At 38.3% G+C, this 23,486-nt stretch overlaps 1 protein-coding gene across 1 annotated transcript in view; it reads right to left on the minus strand.

Moving 5' to 3' along the window:
* ESR1 (estrogen receptor 1) overlaps positions 1-23,486 on the minus strand; it is a 412,991-nt gene that overhangs the window by 379,791 nt on the left and 9,714 nt on the right. Inside the window, exon 2 of the mRNA XM_025384525.1 lies at positions 21,063-21,193. The gene's annotated coding sequence lies outside the window, so the exon portion shown is untranslated. The remainder of the gene's footprint in view (positions 1-21,062; positions 21,194-23,486) is intronic.

A 23,486-nucleotide genomic window follows, 5' to 3' on the forward strand; every position in this document is an offset into this window, starting at 1 on the left:
GACTTACTAGTTTCCTCAGATAACACCCCTCCAACCCCTCGAAACTCCTTCATGGGTTGTATGAACTTTCCTGTCAGTCTCGAGGAAGGAGTGGCTAGGGGTTGTCCCCACTGAACATGATAGCCTTCACTTCACTTCTCCGTTTTCAGGGAGCCATTTACCCCTCTCTCCTAAATAGTAGAGGAATTAGAAACTAGGAAGGTATTTGTGGATCTAATTGCTCCTTTTAAAGACTTTACACCAATTCTGCTTTCAGCCCCAGCCTACCCCCAGCCTTTAGAGGCATCTGTCGCTTCTAGATCCCAAGCCTATCTGGAGATCCGTCGTTAGATGGGCTCGCTGCTCATGCCCCTGCCCCACAGGTGTGGGTTCCACCGGAACTGCTCTGCTAAGCCTTCCACTTTCTAGACTTCCAGTGTTACTCCAGCTTGCTTTTGTCTCCTATCCCATCTGCTTTGTGCCTATGCTTTTTTCATTCCTTTACTGTCATTTTATTTTTTAGAAAATTTTATAGATTTAGGGGGTACCAGGGCTGGTTTTTTTTGTTTTTTGGTTGGTTTTCCCCAGATGCAGTCTTGCTCTGTCACCCAGGCTGGAGTGCAGTGGCACGATCTCGGCTCACTGCAACCTCTGCCTCCCAGATTCAAGCAATCCTCCTGCCTCAGCCTCCCGAGTAGCTGGAATTACAGGAATGCACCACCACGCCCGGCTAATTTTTGTATATTTATTAGAGACGGGGTTTCACTATCTTGGCCAGGCTGGTCTCGAACTCCTGACCTCAGGTGATCCGTCTACCTCGGCCTTCCAAATTGCTGGGATAACAGGTGTGAGCCACTGTAACCCAGCCACAAGCGCTGTTTTGTTACATGGATATATAGTAGAGTGGTGAAGGAGCCATTAGATCCATAGATACCGTCCTAGTTTCCAAGTCTTTTACCGTTTAGTGGAGAGGGGTAAATGTCTCCCTGAGAAGACAGAAATGAAATGAAGGCTATCAGGTTCAATGGGGAAATTCCCTGACCCCTCCTGCCTCAAGACGACAGCAAGGCTTGTACCACCCACGCAGGAGTTTGGAGGAGTGGCAACTGAGGAAACTAAATTTCCTCTCAGTTTCCGAAGAGGAAGCAGAGCGAAATTAATCACAGGAATAATGTACATTGTACCCATCAAGTAATTTGTCATCCCTCACCTCCCTCTTCCCTTCCCACCCCTCAGAGTCTCCAGTGTTTATTATTCCACCGTCTATGTCCATGTGTACACACTATTGATTAATAGCTCCCACTTGTGAGGACAGGTCTTTGTGGTCATTTTAGTAGTGTTTTCAAAGAAGTAGATTTTAGAAGTCTAAACAGGAGCTTCTGGTTATATTTTATAGTAATGTAAAGGGCATCTCTCTAATTAAACAATTCCATATGCTCAATGCCCACCACACCATTATCCCCTTCCAAATACGTAGATCAAAACATATGATATGTTGCTTTTATGTACATTGAAAACCAAAATTGGAGGATACAAAACAATATCTTTCAGATGAATAATGAAGTTCTTTATAAACCCTGAACCTCTCTAACCTTTCAGGTATTGTACATTGTTTCTACTTCAGTACTTCAGTAGCCTACATTACAGCCACATTTATAGGCGGTTTCTGGAAGTAGAGAAAGGCTTCTAATAAATATTATGACATTTAGTTAGCTTAAAAGTTCTGATCATCTGCCTCCCAAAACTCCTTTACATCACATTATCATGCACTGGCTCAGAAAATGAATTAGCTTTAAATAGGATTTTGCTCCAGTGGCTATATGCAAAGCTGTAAGCCACTTGTGATCATTACTGTTTTAAGGAAAGACAGTGGTTTTGGAGACTCTCAGCCATGTCGGTGCACATGTTCTTGCTTCCTCTTTCACGCCAGCAGCACCAGTTTTCCCACACAAGAACAAAGCTTTGGGCAGTTTTTCCTCTTCTTCCACTATCTTTGCCCCTATCTACCTTTTTCTGATTGTCACTGCTCCCTCCCTAAGCCAGGCTCTTTCCAATCTAATCCTCTTCTTCCATGAGGGACTTCTCAATGAAATCCTTGCTTTCACCATGTTTCTTCCTTGTTCAAGGACTTCTAATGACTGTCTCTCACCTACAGAGAGAAGCCAAAGCTTCTGAGCAGGCAGGTATGTTCCCCCATCGGTGCACACAATCAGTGCTGAAGCACAAGCCTTCTCTCCTCCCAGGCACCTGAATACTCCGTGCTCACTCCAAAAGGACTGATCCCGCGCTCAGGGGCTGTCTCCATCCACCTAGGTATACCCTTCCTGACCTCAATTATTCCCAACAATGTTCCAAGGTCCTGACTATAATCTGCCTCCGTAACAAGACTTTCCCAGTACCTCTGGGGCAGATCAATCTCTTAGGAAATTAATCTGTCACCATCTGTTGGAAAGCAAATCACACTTTGCCTGGTATCACTTGACTAGTTTACTTGTCTGTGGACTTGCTTCAAATAAAATGAAACAAATTGGCAGGTACATCCAGCTCCCTGAGGAACCACTACAATGCAATGTACATTTGTTTAACAAATATTTGGTGGACGAATGAATTGTTTTTGAAAAAGAATGAAATCTTGTTGAATGGCTATGCCAAAAGCCCATGGTTGCAACTGTAAATCAATTTGTCTGATACACTGAATGTCTGGAAAGGAGAGGTGGGGATCTTTCCAGCATCTCTTACGTATCTTATTCTCCCAGCTTTGGGCACGCTGCCTAGGCTCAAGAGGACACTCAACATAGGTGATAAACAGATGAATGAAAATCTTTAGCATCTTCCTTTCCAAACATTCTAGTCCCATGATTTGCAAAGAGTTGGAGGGTCTGTTCTGCTTTTGCTACCAAAAATTTCTTTTTCTAATTTTAAAATACCAGCAGATGTACTTACAAGGCCCTATCCTCTTCTATCTCCCCAGGAATCTCACTCCATCAATTATCCATCATGTTCTGTATCACAGCCAAAATGCTCTTTCTAAACCCACATCTGATTGTTGTTATTTCTGTCTTGGTAGCCTGACAGGTCATTCCAAACCCTTGAGTGATCTGCGTACTCCCAGTCTCTCCAGAGAGCCCTGGATTCTAGCCATAACGAACCACTTACAACGCCCCAAACTTGCCAAGTCCTATCTTGTTACCCAAATGGTTCTTGTTGCCTCTTTCCTGAAGACTCACCTCCAACATGTTGCATTAGTCCTTCAAATAAACATCTATGAATCCTTTAAAATTCGGCTCCAATATCACCTCCTCCTGAAAGACTTCCTTGGACAGAGTTAAGTTCTTGTGCCTTTGTTTCCATAGTACTTTATTGATGTGGCAAATGTAAGACTTATTTCAATCCTATAAATTATTTGTTTGTGTCTCTCACTATACTGTAAGCCCATACTAGGAGATATGTTGCATTGATGTTTACATGTTCTCTTTATATTACCAGCACCTACCATAGTGTCTGACACTTAATAAATGGTTTCATTGATTAAATAATTACCTTTATAAAGTAACATGAAATTCAAAAGAAAGCAAAGAATGCAAACCACTAAAAGTTCATTATGTCCTTACAAGGACAAAAGTAAATTATGTCCTCACGTCCTTCATGTCTTGGCTCAAATGTATGTTAAACAGCCTAAAAACAAAACTGGTGTTTTATTCCAAAAACTTATTAAAGAATTCTTCCTATATTTAAATTTATCCAATTATATCTTTTCATGTAACACTTCTCCAAGTGTATCCCAAAGAATACTATAAAAGCAATCATACTAGTTGTTTTTTAAAGGGTTGCATGATCAAAAAGCTTGGAAAAAATTGGGGTAAATAAGTTAATAAAGGTTTTTCTAATACAAACTTCCCAAAGGCTTTAATGTGCTAATCTGCACTGTAAATCTCTTAAGAAGCAGAAAATTTGCAGCATTTTTCTAAACTTATTTGAACTTTTGCAATGGAGCATCTTGTGGAATTCATTTAGAAAATACTACTTGCTATATACCTGTTTAAACATAAGTCCTTTGCTCATTTATACATAGAGTGACAGCAAAGCATGAAGGCAAAAGAGGGAATATTAAAGTATAGTACTTACTGGCTATGCAGATGATCCTAAACTTATTTAACCTCTCTGGGCCTCAATTTTCTTACCTTAGGAAATGAAGTTCATGATACTTGTTTCAGCAGGCAGATTGCACAGTTTGAATAAAATGCTAGAGGTATAACACTCAGCATATTGCCAGACACATGATAAGGGAAAAGTAAATGGTAGATATAGAAAATTAGCAACTTAATTTATCACCTTGTAACTTTACACTGACCAAAAAAAAAAAAAAAAAAAAAAAGAGCCAATAGATTACCCAGATCATAAAATTTCATAATACTCTGCCCTTTCTTTATTATTATCAAGCACTAAGTTTTGACCTTGCATTCTGTCTGAAAGCTGCTAGTTTAGTCATGTAGCTAGTTGAATCATGTTTCTAAACAGACTAGTATCCTAAGTCAAATATTCCTGCCCTTTCAAACCTTAAAGGAAAATACATAAATATATTCAGTTGCTAACGTGAGCATCTTCCTATCTCAGTAGCTCAGTAGTAGGGAGAAATCTACTATAATTTTCTGTGGCTCCTTTACAACTCTTTTCTCTACTGGTTAATGAAAAGGTAAGAAAAGTTCATAAAACAAAATTTTCCTAGTGATCTAAGGGAACATCACCATATTAATCTGCTCGCCAATTAAGTTTTCACATGAAAGTGAATTGTAGAGATAGTATGAAAACACTTCTGAGAAAGTTTTCAGTTGCATTCATCCAAAGCATTACCCTTTGAACTCCCCAGTCAAAAAGCAGTTTACCTGCCCCAGCACCTCCTGAGTCCTCCAATCTTTTCTCCCTTACTGGGCTCCAAGCACAATGGACTCCAGTGATTCTCCATTCTCTCAGAAATGCTCCCACCTTAAGGCTTAGCACTGGCTCTTTCTTCTGCCTGGAAATTCCTTCCCTGGATAGCGACTGTCTCACTTCCTCATGTCCTTCATGTCCTGGCTCAAATGTTCTCAGGAAGGCTTATCTTGACAGTATTCTTGCACCCTTCCTCCACACCCACACAGCCAATCTGCCTTGCCTGGCTCGACCTTTGCTCTTTCCTGTAGCATTTACCACCTTTTGACACCTAGACCTACTTAAGTTTATTGTTAATCATCTGCCTGCCTCCACCACAAGATGTAAATTCTAGACCACAAGGTGTAAACTCTACACCGCAAGATGTAAACAATGGCAAGATGTTGGTCTAGGTTGTTTACTGATGGAGCTGAGCATCCAGAACACTACTTTGACATAGTAAAAGCTCAGTATTTTTTTGGTTGAATGGATACTATAAATTGGGTTGTATCTAGATTGCAGATGAAGGCAGAGCTTGATGAAAGGGACGTGATGAAGGGAAGAATGAGGAACTACCAAGATTGGGGTGCTTTTCTTCTTTCCTCACCTCCAACTGATTTAGGGTGTTTCTCCCACTCCCTAAGAAGTGGAGGAAGAAAAGAACAGCTAAGATAAGAGAGAAGAGGGGAGTGTAATGGTAAGAGGAGAAAGAGAAAAGGTACAGCCACAAATGGGCACTCATCTGAAAACAGGGAGAACAAAGTTGAAAGTTTCCAACCGGACTCTGAGCAGCATTCCACTCTGCCCTGCTCTCCTTTTCCCTTGCTGAAATTGAAACTAACTAAAAGATATTTTTAAGGCCTAATAAAACTGCATGATTTAAACAGACATCACTAATTGTCAGCAAACAACAAGGATTTTCTGGGGCACCATAACCTACTTTTCAGTCATTTAGATAGTAAAACCACTCCTTCACCTCTACATTCAGCCCATTGTCAAGGACAGATGTGATTTCTTTTTATCCCAGTCCTTGTATAATTTTTCACACTAATATAATATTTTAGTAAAAAGTGGAAAGGGAAAAATCTCATGCGTGGTTTCAAAATGAGAAGCCCAACTCCTTGGTCACCAAAAATAATTCATTATTTAATTAACTTGCCAAGACTTCTTATTTGCTTAGTAAATGTTAGTCTCTGTGCCTGTGCTGAAGCATTAAAATGGTAAGTTGTGACTCTTGGTTATAATTTAGTGCAGTGTTTTTCACTTATGTTCCTTCTCCAGAGAGAACCTTCCAGATGTGGTTGACTTCCTCAAGACAATTTCTTATTACTAATTCATAGACAAGAAGGTATATCTTTTGTATATTCTCACCAAACAAGATTTTTAATTGAATTTTATTTTCCCATTTTATATTTTGAATAGACTTTCATATATTTTTCAAATACAAAGCGTTATACCATTTTGTCACAATGTTTTCGTTCACTTATTCATTCATTCATCAGATGTCTATTGAGTGCTACTAGATGCTGGCTAGGTGATATGGTTAAAATGGTGAGGAATAAGGAAAATATTGTCTTAAATTGTATGTGCAACACCAACAAAGAGCTCCTCCACACTCCCCAGCACCTTTGCTCCTTGCGAATTACTAATTTAGTATAACATATAAATTTAGTATTGAATTCCATCTAAAACTCTTGTGTATATGATTTTTCAAAACACAGTTATTCCTATTCTCATTCTTAAATTTTATTAATTCAATCAGTTATCCAATTCAATTATCTAATTCTTAAATTTAATTTCTTCTTATTATAAAAATCATACATGATTAATATGGAAAATTTGGAAAATATAAAAAAGTGGAAGAAGCAAAGATGTTTCATTCATAACCCTACCACCAGGGTCAACCAATAATAATGGTTTAAGACATTTTTTCCTTCCAGTTTTATTCCTTTTGCTGAATTAGCTTTACACTAAAAAGAAACATAGCAAGAAAGCCAATATGAAGAAAATTAATCCTATGGAAAAACCTAACACAAGATCTAAATAATGTAGGAATGTATCATGTACTTGGATTACAAGATACTATCGCAAAACTGTCAAATCATTAGGACATACCTATAACTTCATTACAACCATAAACCAACTATGCTTTACTCTTACTTGTTTATGCTCTTTTTTAATAAAGCTGAAGAAAATTAATTTAAAATAAATATGGAAGACTGAAGGTTGAAAACCAGACCAAGGGGCAAGATGGCCAAATAGGAACAGCTCCAGTCTGCAGCTCCCAGTGAGATCAATGCAGAAGACAGGTGATTTCTGCATTTCCAACTGAGGTACTCAGCTCATCTCACTGGGACTGGTTAGACAGTGGGTGCAGCCCACGGAGGGCGAGCCGAAGCAGGGTGGGGCATTGCCTTACCCGGGAAGCCCAAGGAGTCAGGGAACTCCCTCCCCTAACCAAGGGAAGCCCGTGAGGGACTGTGCACCAAGGAACAGTGCACTCTGGCCCAGATACTACTCTTTTCCCATGGTCTTTGCAACCCACAAACCAGGAGATTCCCTTGGGTGCAGACCAGGAGATTCCCTTGGGTGCCTACACCTCCAAGGCCTTGGGTTTCAAGCAAAAACTGGGCAGCCATTTGGTCAGACACTGAGCTAGCTGCAGGATTTTTTGGTTTTCATACCCCAGTGGCTCCTGGAATGCCAGCGAGAGAGAACCATTCACTCCCCAGGAAAGGGGGCTGAAGCCAGGGAGCCAAATGGTCTAGCTCAGTGGATCCCACCCCCACAGAGCTCAGCAAGCTAAGATACATGAGCGTGAAATTCTTGTTGCCAGCACAGCAGTCTGAACTTGACCTGGGACACTCAAGCTTTGTCGGGGGAGGGGCGTCCACCATTACTGAGGCTTGAGTAGGCAGTTTTCCCCTCACGGTGTAAACAAAGCCATCAGGAAGTTCGAACTCAGCAAAACCACTGTAGCCAGACTGTCTCTCTAGATTCCTGCTCACTGGGAAGGGCATCTCGAAAGAAAGGCAGCAGTCCCAGTCAGGGGCTTATAGATAAAACTCCCATCTCCCTGGGACAGGGCACCTGGGGGAAGGGACAGCTGTGAGCACAACTTCACCAGATTTAAACATTCCTGCCTGCTGGCTCTGAAGAGAGCAATGGATCCCCCAGCACAACATTTGAGCTCTGCTAAGGGACAGACTACCTGCTCAAGTGGGTCCCAGACTCCCATGCCTCCTGACTGGGAGACACCTTCCAGCAGGGGTGGACAGACACCTCATACTGGAGAGCTCTGGCTGGCATCTGGCAGGTGCCCCTCTGGGACAAAGCTTCCAGGGGAAGGAATAGGCAGCAATCTTTGCTGTTTTGCAGTCTCCGTTAGTGATACCCAGGCAAACGGGGTCTGGAGTAGACCTCCAGCAAACTCCAGCAGACCTGCAGTAGAGGGGCCTGACTGTTAGAAGAAAAACTAACAAACAGAAAGGAATAGCGTTAACATCAACAAAAAGGACATCCACACAGAAACCCCATCCAAAGGTCACCAACATCAAAGACCAAAGGTAGATAAATCCACAAAGATGAGGAAAAACCAGTGCAAAAAGGCTGACAATTCCAAAAACCAGAACACCTTTTCTCCTCCAAAGGATGACAACTCCTCGCCAGCAAGGGAACAAAACTGGATGGAGAATAAGTTTGATGAGTTGACAGAAGTAGGCTTCAGAAGGTGGGTAATAACAAACTCCTCTGAGCTGAAGAAGCATGTTCTAACCCAAGGCAAGGAAGCTAAGAACCTTGAAAAAAGGATAGAGGAATTGCTAACTACAATAACAAGTTTAGAGAAGAACATAAATGACCTGAAACGATGGAACTGAAAAACACAGCACAAGAACTTTATGAAGCATACACAAGTATCAATAACTGAATCAATTAATCAGAAGAAAGGATATCAGAGATTGAAGATCAACTTAATGAAATAAAGCATGAAGACAAGGTTAGAGAAAAAAGAGTGAAAAGGAATGAACAAAGCCTCCAAGAAATATGGGACTATGTGAAAAGACCAAACCTACATTTGATTGATGTACCTGAAAGTGACAGAGAGAATGGAACCAAGTTGGAAAACACTCTTCAGGATATCACCCAGGAGAATTTCCCCAACCCAAGACAGGCCAACATTCAAATTCAGGAAATACAGAGAACATCACAAAGATACTCCACGAGAACAGCAACCCCAAGACACATAATCATCAGATTCACCAAGGTTGAAATGCAGGAAAAAATGTTAAGTGCAGCCAGAGAGAAAGGTCATGTTACCCACAAAAGGAAATCCATCAGACTAACAGCAGATCTCTCTGCAGAAACCTTGCAAGCCAGAAGAGAGTGGGAGTCAATATTCAACATTCTTAAAGAAGAGAATTTTTAACCCAGAATTTCATATCCAGCCAAACTAAGCTTCACAAGTGAAAGAGAAATAAGATCCTTTACAGACAAGCAAATGCTGAGAGATTTTGTCACCACCAGGCCTACCTTGCAAGAACTCCTAAAAGAAGCACTAAATATGGAAAGGTAAAACCGGTACCAGCCACTGCAAAAACATACCAAATTGTAAAGAATATCAACACTATGAAGAAACTGCACCAACTAATGGGCAAAATAACCAGCTAGCATCATAATGGCAGGATCAAATTCACACATAACAATATTAATCTTAAATGTAAATGGATTAAATGCCCCAATTAAAAGACACAGACTGGCAAACTGGATAGAGTCAAGACCCATTGGTGTGCTGTATTCAAGAGACCCATATCACATGCAAAGACACACATAGGCTCAAAATAAAGGAATGGAGGAAGATTTACCAAGCAAATGGAAAACAAAAAAAAAGCAGGGGTTGCAATCCTAGTCTCCGATAAAATAGACTTTAAACCAACAAAGATCAAGAAAGACAAAGAAGGGGATTACATAATGGTAAAGGAATCAATGCAACAAGAAGAGCTAACTATCCTAAATATATATGCACCCAATATAGCAGCACCCAGATTCATAAAGCAATTTCTTAGAGACGTACAAAGAGACTTAGACTCCCACACAATAATAGTGGGAGACTTTAACACCCCACTGTCAATATTAGACAGATCAATGAGACAGAAAATTAACAAGGATATTCAGGACTTGTACTCACCTCTGGACCAAGCAGACCTAATAGACATTTACAGAACTCTCCACTCCAAATCAACAGAATAGACATTCTTCTTAGCACCACATCACACTTATTCTAAAACTGACCACATAATTGGAAGTAAAACACTCCTCAGCAAATGCAAAAAAAACCAGAAATCATAACAAACCGTCTGTCAGACCACACTGCAATCAAATTAGAACTCAGGATTAAGAAACTCACCCAAAACCACACAACTATGTGGAAACTAAACAACCTTCTCCTGAATGACTACTGGGTAAACAACAAAATTAAGGCAGAAATAAATAAGTTATTTGAAACCAATAAGAACAAAGACACAATATACCAGAATCTCTGGGACACAGCTAAAGCAGTGTTTAGAGGGAAATTTATAGCACTAAATGCCCACAAGAGAAAGCAGGAAAGATCTCAAATTGACACTCTAACATCACAATGAGAAGAACTAGAGAAGCAAGAGGAAACAAATTCAAAAGCTAGCTGAAGATAAGAAATAACTAAGATCAGAGCAGAACTGAAGAAGATACAGACACAAAAAAACTTCAAAAAAATCAGTGAACCTAGGAGCTGGTTTTTTGAAAAGATTAACAAAACAAACAGACAAACAGAGAGCTAAATCATGAGTGAACTTCCATTCACAATTGCTACAAAGAGAATAAAATACGTAGGAATACAACTTACAAGGGAAGTGAAGGACCTCTTCAAGGAGAACTATAAACCACTGTTCAAGGAAATAAGAGAAGACACAAAGAAATGGAAAAACATTCCATGCTCTTGGATAGGAAGAATCAATATCGTGAAAATGGCCATACTACCCAAAGTAATTAATAGATTCAATGCTATCCCCATCAAGCTACCATTGACTTTCTTCACAGAATTAGAAAAAACTACTTTAAATTTCATATGGAACCAAAAAGAACCAAATTTCACATAGAACCAAAAAAGAGCCCATATAGCCAAGAAAATCCTAAGCAAAAAGAAAGCTGGAGGGATGATGCTACCTAACTTCAAACTATACTACAAGACTACAGTAACAAAAACAGCATAGTACTGGTACCAAAACAGATATATAGACCAATGGAACAGAACAGAGGCCTCAGAAATAATGCCACACATTACAACCATCTGATCTTTGGCAAATCTGACAAAAACAAGCAATGGGGAAAGGATTCCCTATTTAATAAATGGTGTTGGGAAAACTGGCTAGCCATATGCAGAAAACTGAAACTGGATCCCTTCCTTGCACCTTATACAAGAATTAACTCAAGATTAAAAACTTAAATGTAAGAACCAAAATCATAAAAACCCTAGAAGAAAACCAAGGCAATACCATTTAGGACACAAGCATGGACAAAGACTTAATGACTAAAACATCAAAAGCAATGGCAACAAAAGGCAAAATTGACAAATGCAATCTAAGTAAACTAAAGAGCTCCTGCACAGTAAAAGAAATTATCATCAGAATTAACAGGCAACCTACAGAATGGGAGAAAATTTTTGTAATCTTTCCATCTGACAAAGGGCTAATATCCAGAATCTACAAGGAACTTAAACAAATTTACAAGAAAACAAAAAAACAACCCCATCAAAAAGTGGGTGAAGGATATGAACAGACACTTCTCAAAGGAAGACATTTGTGCGGCCAACAAACATATGAAAAAAAGCTCATCATCACTGGTCATTAGAGAAATGCAAATCAAAACCACAAACAGATACCATCTCATGCCAGTTAGAATGGTGATCATTAAAAAGTTGGGAAACAACAGATGCTGGGGAGGATGTGGAGAAATAGGAATGCTTTTACACTGTTGGTGGGAGTGTAAATTAGTTCAACCATTGTGGAAGACAGTGTGGTGATTCCTCAAGGATCTAGAACTAGAAATACCATTTGACCCAGCAATCCCATTAGTAGGTATATACCCAAAGGATTATAAATCATTCTACTCTAAAGACACATGCACATGTATGTTTATTGCTGCACTATTCACAATAGCAAAGACTTGGAACCAACCCAAATGTCCATCAATGATAGACTGGATAAAGAAAATGTGGCACATATACACCATGGAATACTATGCAGCCATAAAAAATGATGAGTTCATGTCCTTTGTAGGAACATGGATGCAGCTGGAAACCATCATTCTCAGCAAACTAACATAGGAACATCAAACCAAACACCACACTCATAAGTGGGAGTTGAACAATGAGAACATATGGACACAGGGAGGGGAACATCACACACCAGGGCCTGTCAGGGGGTGGGGAGCTAGGGGAGGGATAGCATTATGAGAAATACCTAATATAGATGACGGGTTGATGGGTGCAGCAAACCACCATAGCATGTTTATACCTATACTGTAACAAACCTGAACGTTCTGCACATGTATCACAGAACTCAAAGTGTAATAATTTTTTTAAAAATTCAATTTACCATAATTTTATTGACCTTTTCTTTATAGAAATTTTTGCTTTTGTGGTCAAAAAGTGGTCAACTCTTGGCAATTTCATATGGTTCGAGCTAATATTTTGGAGCTATGTTGCTGATGGTTGTTGGTTCAGGTTTGTCACATTTTTCTGATACATTGTGTGATAAACATTTTTTACTTTAAAGTCTATTTCACCTGCCATTTAAATGGTTAGAGCATCTTTATTTTGATCAGTATTTTTAAAATGTAATCCACATATCTTTCTTCTGATTAAATCCTATTTGGACTGAAAAAAAAAAGGAAAACTAGGTCAGTATTATAAATAACATTAATGAGTGGGGAGCATCAAACTTGCCGAATGTTAAAATGGACTATACAGCTATTATAATCAAAGCAATATGTCTCAGGCCTGGCAACAAATAAATAGATTAGTGGATTAGAGAAAAGAATTTTTAAAATTGATGCTAATGTAATTTAATTTATTGGAGAAAAGATTATTTAACATGTGATGTTCAAACAATTGGTTCTTTATATAAAAAGAGATGCAGTTGAGCCTTCCACTTTTATATAAAAAAATTCCAGATGTAAAAAACACTAAATGTTAAAAATAATAAAATAAAAAATAGAAATTTTTAGAAGAAAATTTTAGAAAATAGGAGGTGGGAAGACTTTTTGAAGATAGATAGGAAATTCAGAATATGTATAGGAAGAAAAATTTTATTTCATACAATTATTTTTTAATTTTGTAGCAGAAAATTACAAAAGTAAAATCAAAGGAGAAATTATTGATGGGGTAAGATTTAGCAATTCACTGACCAAAAAAAAAAAAAAAAAAAACTACAGAAAAAATGCTCAGCATCACTATAATCATCAGAAAATGGAAATTAAAACCGCAATGAGATATCATCTCACATCTGTTAGAATGGCTGTTATGAAAATGACAAAAGATTAAAAGTGTTAGCAAGGATGAGGAGTAAAGAGAACCTTTGCACACTCTTGGTGGGAAAGTATGTTAGTACAGCCGCTATGGAAAACAGTATGGAGTAATCACACAATTACCAAATGATTCAGCAGTCCCACTACTGGGTATATGCCCAAAGGGAATGTCTTCAGTATATCAAAGCCATATCTGCACTCCCATATTTATTATAGCATTATGCATAATAGTTAAGAAGCAGAATCAATCTAAGTATCCATCAACAGATGAATGGATAAAGAAAATATGGTATATGTTCACAGTGGAATACCATTCAGACTTAAAAATAGAGAAAAATATTGTCATTTGCAACAACATGGATGAACCTAGAGCACATTATGAGCACATTATATTAAGCGAAATAAGCCAGGCACAGAAAGACAAATACCAAATGACCTCATTATATGTAGAATCTAAAAACGTTGATCTCATAGATGTAGAGAGTAGAATGGTGGTTACCAGGGCTGGGGCAGTGGCGGGCAGATGGGTGGGAGGCAAGGGTTGGAAAGACGTTGGCCAAAGGATGCAAAACTTCAGTTAAATAGGAAGAGTAAGTGTAAGGATCCATTGTACAACATGGTGACTATAGTTAATAACAATATATTATAGTCTTGAAAAATGCTGAGAGGTTTTAAGTGTTCTCACCACAAAAATGATAACTTCATGAGGTAATGCATATGTTAATTAGCTATATTTAGCCATTCCACAATGTGTGTGTATATATATCTCGATATGATATATTGAGATATACGTATATCTCAAAATATCATATTATACACAATAAATACATACAACTTTATCTGCCAAGTTTTAAAATCTATAATATTCAAAGAACTTTTACAAATTTTTGATGAGAGAAAAGCAACTATATAAGGGAGAAATAGGTCAAGGATATCCATTGGTAATTGACAGATAAGAAAATCCAAAGGAACAACAATAATGTGAAAAGATGCTTAAGCTCATTAGAAGTCAAGAAAATGAAAAGAAAATTAACAATGCTTACTCATTAGATCAGCAAGGATTAGAAAGCAGGGAAATAGGAGTACTAGTGAGGAAAATGATGCTCTCAAACATCACTAGTGGGACTGTGATTTGCTATATTATTTTTAGAAAATAATATGAAAAAACCATAAAAATGTAAAGATACACATGCCTTTTAAACCAGCAATTCTACTCCTGGGACTTAAACACCATAAAAATAAAACCCCCAATTACTAAGAGTATGTATCTAAGAATATTTGTAATGACAGCACTTTTTTATATGTTGAAAACTTTTCACAACAGAGTATCGGTTGAAAGCAGATTACTTGAATAAATTATAGTAAATTCATGCTGCACGCAACTACTGAAAAGAATGAGATAGAGCTATAAGATTTATCAGAATCTTTAAGATATATTGCAAAGTGAGAAAACCAAGATACAGAGTAATACACACACACGTATATATTATGTATATAACCTTATCCCACAATTTATGATAAAGAGGGACCATTGCCCTGAAAATCAGTGCATGTGTAAATATTGGGTTGAGTGAGCATGGAGCAAAGAATAGAGGATACACATCAACCTGTATTTATTGGTTTCTCTGAAGGGGTACAGAACAAGAAAAGAGAAAGGAAAAAGGGAGGAAAAAAAAACCCCAAAATCTCTGTAACATAATAGAAAATATGCATTGCACAATAACAAGAGAAAATGTAAAAAATAAAATTCTATCTGTTAAATTAATGGAAATTACCTATTATATTTAATAATAGAATAAGTTCATAGACAAGGACTACAAGGGGCATAGCCAAATAAAATCATGATTTGATTTCTAGATGTGATTTTGAAAATTTTTGCTTGGAATTTTTAAATAGAACTTCTACAATATAATCATGTTTTAAAAGGAAGTAAAAAAAAAAAACTGTCAATACTTCTTAAGGACTTTATCAAGAACTTTGCCCCTTGACATTCTATTTCCACTTTTTGGAATTACTCTTAAGGAAATAAACAGATGTGGACCACAATCCTTGTTAAAACACCTAAGTAGTGTAAATAAATTCTAATGTTAAATAAAATCTACAACATACAACAACATTTCAATTTGCAAAATATATACCTGTGTGTGTATCTATTTTATGCATATATTTTATGTATAAATATAATGTGTATATATACATATATACAATAGATATTACAAATGGAAATTGTGTGGTATCTTGGATTTTTATTAATTATATTGTGGGAATATTTTCTGTTTTTTAATTTTCATATATACTCAAATATGTATACCTATACACATACATATTGCTAACAAAAAGATGAAAAGAAAATGTACTAAAATATTGTTAGTGATTATAGCTGATGAGAATAAGTGATTTACATATGTCTTAATGCTTATCTCTTTTCTAAACTTGCTGAAATTAATATGCATTCAACAATATGCAAAATGCAATAATCATTTTAAATGGAAGCATAAGAAAGCTAGTGATTTCATTTTGAAATGAACATTGGCATTTCTAGTCAATTCTACATGTTCAGAGGCATAGCCTGCCTCCAGTGCTCCTTCAACATTAGAGCTTTGTGCTAGACGCTCAGTAACCTCAACACACAGCTTACATCCCTTGGATAAAGTTCGAAGCACAGCCCTCTAGATTAGCAAACTATCCTGCCAGTATCATATAAACCCTGGAACACTACAAATCCTCACGTTTTGAGAACAAATCCTTCCAGTAGGCAGCTCTCAGAGAGGCTACACAGAAAGCCTTCCTATGACTCCTAACCAGTAAAGCTGGTTTTTTTATTTTACCTCTACTGAATAGCAGTCATGATTGATTTCTTCAGGTTTCCAGGTAGAACAGATTTCTATAGTTTGGTCTAAAGTCTTAACACTGGAAACACTTCCTCCATGTTTTCTCTGGTTTCTCCTCCTGAGTGGAAAGGATATCAGCTGAAACCCTAGGCAAGGGCAGGCTGTGGGAAGGCAAGCGAGGCTGCTGGGGTGACCTGGTGTGCTCTCATGGCACAGCAAGGAAAACCAATAAGCTTTGCTCTTATCCCAGAAAACCCACCCTGAGAGGACCTGACTGGCCAACAAGGTAAACAACGGCCCTGTGGAGCATGCTTCTTCCCTCCCACCTCCCTCCTGCCCTGCCCTGGGATGGCCTTGTGCTTCCTGGTTGAGGCAAATAAGAATGCCTGCTACCTCTTCTTCCCATGGCCCAGTAGGATTGAAGAAAGATAAACAGAAACAGCAGTGGATCACTTTGAAGCACATTAGTCAATCTCTCCTGTTGCCAAAGTAAGTTGAAGAAATGGGTCTTTCATGTTGGAGCTGAGTCAAACTCACAAAACTATGAAGAGCTTTTCAATACTCAACTAGTAACAGAACATTATTTCCACTTTGATGAGCAGTAATATATTATTGAAATAGTTGCCAAAGCAATGACTGAATGTTGCAATAGGAAGAAAATGCAAACATCTGTATGTGCATGCAGGGTCTTAGGTCTTAGCTGATTCCAGCTCCTGGTGTCTGGCTTTCTCTGGCATCATGGAACCCAAAAGTCCAAATGATTAAGATTTTTCACTTGTCATTGTACACACACAGCTTCAGACTGCACAGAAAATTCTGGTACCTCTTATTTGATATTATGTGTCAGGCCAACAATATGACACACAGAAAACTGCTATAATCAACTATGTGACCTTGTTATGCAGACAGACCAAAATAAATGGAAGAAACCAGCTGAATCTTTTAGACCCAATCTACCATAATCAAAGCGTGTACTAAGGCTCCTCTTAGCACACACCCAGACTGATAAATTAATAAAACAAGTCCCCTCCTTTTGCCACCTGACATAAAGGCAGGAATTACAATAAGCAATACTGGAATATATTTACTGGGTTGCAATTTACTTAGAGACAAGATTAAAGCAACAAGATAAAGTCAAAACTGAGAAAAATCACAGCAGATAGGTACCTGTAAGAATGGAAATACAGCAGAGAAGTAATTTGTCCCAAATAGAGAATGAGGAGACATAATGGCAGCTTATTCATTAGTGGAAATGAACACATATTATTATATTGTAGTCAGTTCTTGATTATTCATGTGTGATTTACCAATTTTTTGGCTTATCCTTCTCTCTGCAAGCCTTTGTACATCTGAGTCATCTCTTTCCATCGTTTCCATCATCTTTTCCGTCTTTAGTTCATATGTGTTTAGAAACCCCCAAAATAATGATGTAGATCATTAATCCATATCAAACTTAACTAGGAAAGCAAAACTGATGGCATGGCTATTATACTGGTCAAAGGATCCTTTCACCTCTCCAGTTTGGTACCAAATCTGATGACACATTTTCACTAGTGGAAGAGAAGTCAGCATGGGAACTGAGCTTGATAAATAAAATTACTAGTCAGCTAATCCTAGCCTGTTGTCTTTCTGCTAAGTAAAAGTGTTCCAGATACGTATAATCTGTCAGCTCTATTAAGCATCATTTATAGGCAGGAAAAATGTGCTTTTATGATGATCAGAGTCCCCATATCTCTCACACAATGGGGATACAAATATCATTTCACAGTGGAAATCTGAGTTCCTCATTCAATGGATGACAAGCTTCCTATGGGAAGAGATCCTTCCTTTTTATACTGCTTCTGTATTTCCTTCAGGATCTAAGCCCTCTGCCTGCATACATAACCTGGAAACCCATATTTACAGGGACCAAGATCTTGAGTTATTGTCCTAAGTTCAACTCCTGTCATATCATTACCAGCTGGGTAGTCTTTAGCAAATTACTTGATTTTTCTAAGCCTTAGTTCGCTTTTCTAGAAAGTGGGTTTAATGAAACCCGCTCCTAGAGCTGTTGTAATGACTGAATAAACTGTTTTCTATAAAGCACCATGGAGAGCAGAAAATAATCTGGTGGATAAACGAATAGGTATCACAACTGTCGTTCTACAAACCACTTGACTGAGCTCACTGACTCCAGACATGACTAAGTAGACCATAAAAGAAATGGAACTTTTATGTTTTAAGTTAAGAATTGACTTTTGTGGCCGGGGCGTTGGCTCATGCCTGTAATCCCAGCAGTTTGGGAGGCCGAGGCAGGTGGATCACCTGAGGTCAGGAGTTCAAGAGCAGCCTGGTCAACGTGGTGAAATCCCATCTCTACTGAAAATACAAAAATTAGCCGGACATGGTGGCGGGCGCCTGTAATCCCAGCTACTCAGGAGGCTGAGGCAGGAGAATCGCTTGAACCCGGGAGGCGGAGGTTGCAGTGAGCTGAGATTGCACCACTGCACTTCACCCTGGGTGACACAGTGAGACTCAGTCTCCAAAAAAAAAAAAAAAAACAGACTTTTGTAATTTGAGTGTTGGATCTTAAAAAAAATGAAACAGTGGGAGTGGAGAAAACCCCATGTGTGGCTTCTACACTAACCTATCAACATACATTTTACATCTTTTACTTTTTAGCCCTTAGAATCTTTCTACTCAAGACCAAATTTTAATATTAATAGAGCCAAATATATTTGATTATGGGAGAACCACTGATGTTCAGTGTTGTTTATGAATTGGAAGGGCAGCAAAAATGAAGGAGAATTATTCTGGTGACCAACCTAAGTGACACAGTTACTCAGACAGATGCACAATGACATCTAGAATCCAAACAGTTTGCTTCAGGTCTCTTTCAAAGTCTCAGCAACGGCACCTTAGACCCTTCTGGAATCATCGGTTTTGAATCTAAGACTTCAAAGTGGGAAAAGCAATGCAAGACTACTCAGGGACTGACATGTGTAGAAACAAAAAGAGAGAAAGGGAGGTGCATGCTGAAAATGGTATGAGATCCATACCCCCAGTGACTTGCACTGGTTCTCCTACTTTGTTCAACCTCAGCTAGATGCAAGACTCATTTATATATTAAAATCTTTTTTTCCCCTCCTTCTTCACTATCTCTCCCTGCTGCCCAAAAGATGAATCGAACTCACTGCATCAAGCTGGCAAAGAGTTACAAGGCACCTTCTACTTGGAAGTAAGAAGCTAGAGCAGCTCACCCACGAACATTTCCGTGATTCCCAGGAGAGCCCATTGACAGCTGCTCAGACTCTGAGCAGAGAGATTAGAACTAGAACTGTTTAAAATTCCTAAGCCAGAGGAGTTTTGCGGGGCAGGGTGCTTCCAAACAGCCTGCAGTCAGCCATGCCCTTGCAGACAAGGCTCTGGGGGTTCCACATGCACCTCCAGCCTCAGAAGACTGGCCTGACCAGTCTTGCAGCACTTTTGAGGACAGTAGCTAAGCCTGGAACTGGTGACTTTATTTACCATTTTTGGTTAGTCACTAAGTAAAGTCTTTGCCTAGAAACCTTCATTTCCTATGCAGTAGGGTAGAAAAGGTCCAGTTAAAAATTTTCCTGAAATACTTCACCAAACAGGCCAGTTCTACAATTAGGAAATTACCACGCTGAGTAATAGTTGCCAGTCTGGTTTTTAGTGAAGTCAGGTTTAGTCCACTGGCATCTCAAGCTGATTGGCAGACAGACCTAGGTCCTACACCCAACCCCTCCCTTGCAATTTGGGCAGGTTATATTTTTAAAAGTCCAGACTTCCTGTGCTTTTGAACATTTTGAAGGCTAGGGTAGTATTCACAAATCAGGGGTGCATTTAATCTTTCCTATCACGTGGCTGCTACTGGATTTGCAAAATGCTACATAGATACACAGTCCCTCAAGTTGACTTCTAGGCAATGGTGACAATTTGCACTTTCATTGTAATAGAGGCATGACTTTTCAAGAGGTTTGTGAACTAGTTTTAAAATGTTCTATGGAGGAAATGAGAAATGGACTTGACAGTAAGTTATTTTGTCTTAATTTTAAATAAAAAATAATGTCATTACTTGGTGACCACAAATACAAGTGGTAAGGCTTTTCTTTTCCCTTGTGAAACTGCTACCTGTTGCTTTGAATAATTAAATTCAATAGAAATGTTTCTTAATGATTGAGAAGGTTAGAATTATGTCTATTTTCAGGTAGGTCACTGAATATATAAAGTCTATATTCTGAAGATGTTCTCCTATTTTAGGGTTAAATTAAATGCACACTCACATTATGCTTCCTATTAGCACCACACAACTGGCAAGAGGAGAAGGAGGTTGTGAAATTCAAATCAAGAAATGTTTTCACTTGCTGGAAACTATGGTAAAGCTCTGAGGGAAAAAGAATGAAATAAAAACTCCTTCTTAAGAAAAAAAAAAAAAAAAAAAAACTTGGGTTTTCCGTACTTAGAGTGGACTACAGAGTATGTGAATAAATTGGTTAACCTCTCTGATAATATGCAAAGAAACCTCACCCACACAGTAGGCGTCGGGGATTTTTTTAAACGGTGGTAGTGCATAGATTGTATCCTTAATTTCAACCTAAGCAACACACGTAGAGTGCACATCAGATAGTAGGTGCACTGCTAAGCGCCTGACAATACATACTTGATCATGAAAGAAATTAAATGAAAAATCGTTCTCCAAACTGATGACCAAATTAGATCCTATGAATTCATGGACAAAGTCGGGAGAGAGAAAGAGGAAACTAGTATGTTCACACATACCTCAATGACGGTTCAAAGTTCAGATTAAAATCTACATCCTTTTTCAAGAAGCGCCGTGCTGCTATTTGCTACTGCAGTTCCGGAGAACGTGAAGAGATCTTTGCGCTTACTCCTTCCTAGTTTTCTTCTCCCTTTTGTTTTTTTTAACAGAGAAGGAAAGGGAGAGGTGAATGACTTCTACAGATTTCCTTAATTAAAGCTAGTTTGATTCCCCACTTAAGTGAAATGAGGCTGTAAAAAGAAAAGTAGTCTCACTTATCAATAGGCACTGAAGAATCAATGTTTGGCTTACCTGTTCAGATCAAATTCCTTGATTACATTATTTCACAAAGCTGAGTAGGGCTTAAGCTAGTTACTGTTGACGCCACTGGCAAGCATTTCTTCATTTATGTACAGGCCATAATCCACTACACCAACTCAGGCCCATGGGATGACTTCCATTTCTTCTATTTTTTTTGAGACGTAGTTTCGCTCTTGCTACCCAGACTGGAGTGCAAGGCAATGGTGCAGTCTCAGCTCACTGCAACCTCCGCCTCCTGGGTTCAAGCAATTCTTCTGCCTCAGCCTCCCAAGTACCTGGGACTACAGGCACACACCACCACGCCTGCCAGCTAATTTTTTATCTTTTTAGTAGAGACGGAGTTTCACCATGTTGGCAGGGTTGGTCTCGAACTCCTGACTTCAGGTGATCCACCCGCCTCAGCCTCTCAAAGTGCTGGGATTACAGATGACTTCCATTTCTATAGATCCATTTTACCATTAGAAATTAAAAAAAAAAAAAAAAATCTCCCAACCCACAGTATCTCAAATCACATGTGCAGCAGCAGAACAAAACCTGCTGTGGCTGTGGTAGGTATGATTTCACCACGAAGATTCAGACGTTGTTACATGGTCAAAAAAGTAGTCACCGCACAGAGCAAGTGAGAAATTGAGCAATGCAACTTAATACAGCTTCTCCCTATTGCTTATAAAACAACATTCTTAATTTTTACTTGTATGTAAAATTCTTCTGAATTTTTCCTTTATTGTAAATTATTTCAGTAGACTCCCTTGGGGTGCTTTAAGAATATTCCATGGGGCATGTTTTTACTGTGGGTCATCAGCTAAGCTATTGGAAAAAGGCCCTGGGTTTTTTTGGTTTGTTTTTAAAATGTTGTATAACAGCTTTAAATGTACAAGACATGATAGAGTGAGGGGGAAAAACTTGTTAAATTTTTAGCTTTGTTTTTCCATCTGAAATATTAGTATGCCTGGGTTTTTGTTTTTGTTTTTTTCCTAATTCCAAGCAACAGTGAACCTAATTTACAATTTTTTTCCTCAAAAAAAAAAAGAAAAGGAAAGTTTAACATTGTATTAGGGAGGCTTCAGAATTAGCAGGTGCACTCCGACAGATTTACAGGGGACAGTGGACAGATAGCTATGTTTTAGGAGTGGGAAACGTCTGCTCAAAGTAGGTAGTTTATGGTTTCCATATCAAATAGAAGAAAAAAGTACCACACTGGTCCTGAGACTTTGGTAGTTGTGTTTTTAGAAAATCAAAATTCACCCAAATTCTATTCTACGGGACTTGTATATTTCATTGCTACGTTCTACTAAAGTTAAGGAGATACAGAAATTGCTCCATGAGGAAATGATAAAGGTCAGAGGTTCAGAATTTTAAGGGGAAAATTCATAAGCATGTGTTATGGAGGGAAAAGAAGGCTAATTAAATATAACACTGAACTAAACTATAAAAAAGACCTGTTTTCTCCATGTAAGTCAGATTATATGGGCTTCCTCCACCACTTCAACCCACTAATCTAAAGTAATGAAATGCAATCCCTGGAAGTACTCAGAATTAGACATGTAACAGATAATAATAGAGATTTGAAGAAATTTTGCACAAACATGCAACAACCTTAGTAATGAACTCTTTTTTTTTTTTTTTTTTTCACTCTAGTCTTTTAGTCTTGCTCTAAATAACCACATGAAGTAAGGAATTGGCTGTTATTCAGTAAATCTGGACTGTGGACACTGACCAAATGGCTTGACATTCTACCTCCACCCCTTATCCTATTTTCAGTCCACATTTTCCCTCCATGGTGACTTTCTGGTTATATATTATCTGGTTTGGCCGTCTCCACTGCCCACTTCAGATAATTGCTCAATTCTCAACTTGGCTTCTTGCTGGGTAGGCCTGACCTAAGAGAATGGATGAAGAAAGAGCCAGCATTTTCCTTTGATCTCTCAGAACTCAGGATTCCATTATATAATCTACCATAAATCTTGGTAGTCAAGATTGACACCAACATTGAAACTTGCCATAATATGACACTCCTCATTGATTCATTATGTATTCTGACATTTCCTAATTAACACGAACTCAATACTGCAGTCTGTCAGTGATAAGAAATTTTTCTTAGTTGCCTTCTCAGTATTTTTGAG

The sequence above is a fragment of the Theropithecus gelada genome, chromosome 4, assembly GCF_003255815.1.
Source record: "Theropithecus gelada isolate Dixy chromosome 4, Tgel_1.0, whole genome shotgun sequence".
In the NCBI taxonomy this organism is placed as follows: Eukaryota; Metazoa; Chordata; class Mammalia; order Primates; family Cercopithecidae; genus Theropithecus; species Theropithecus gelada.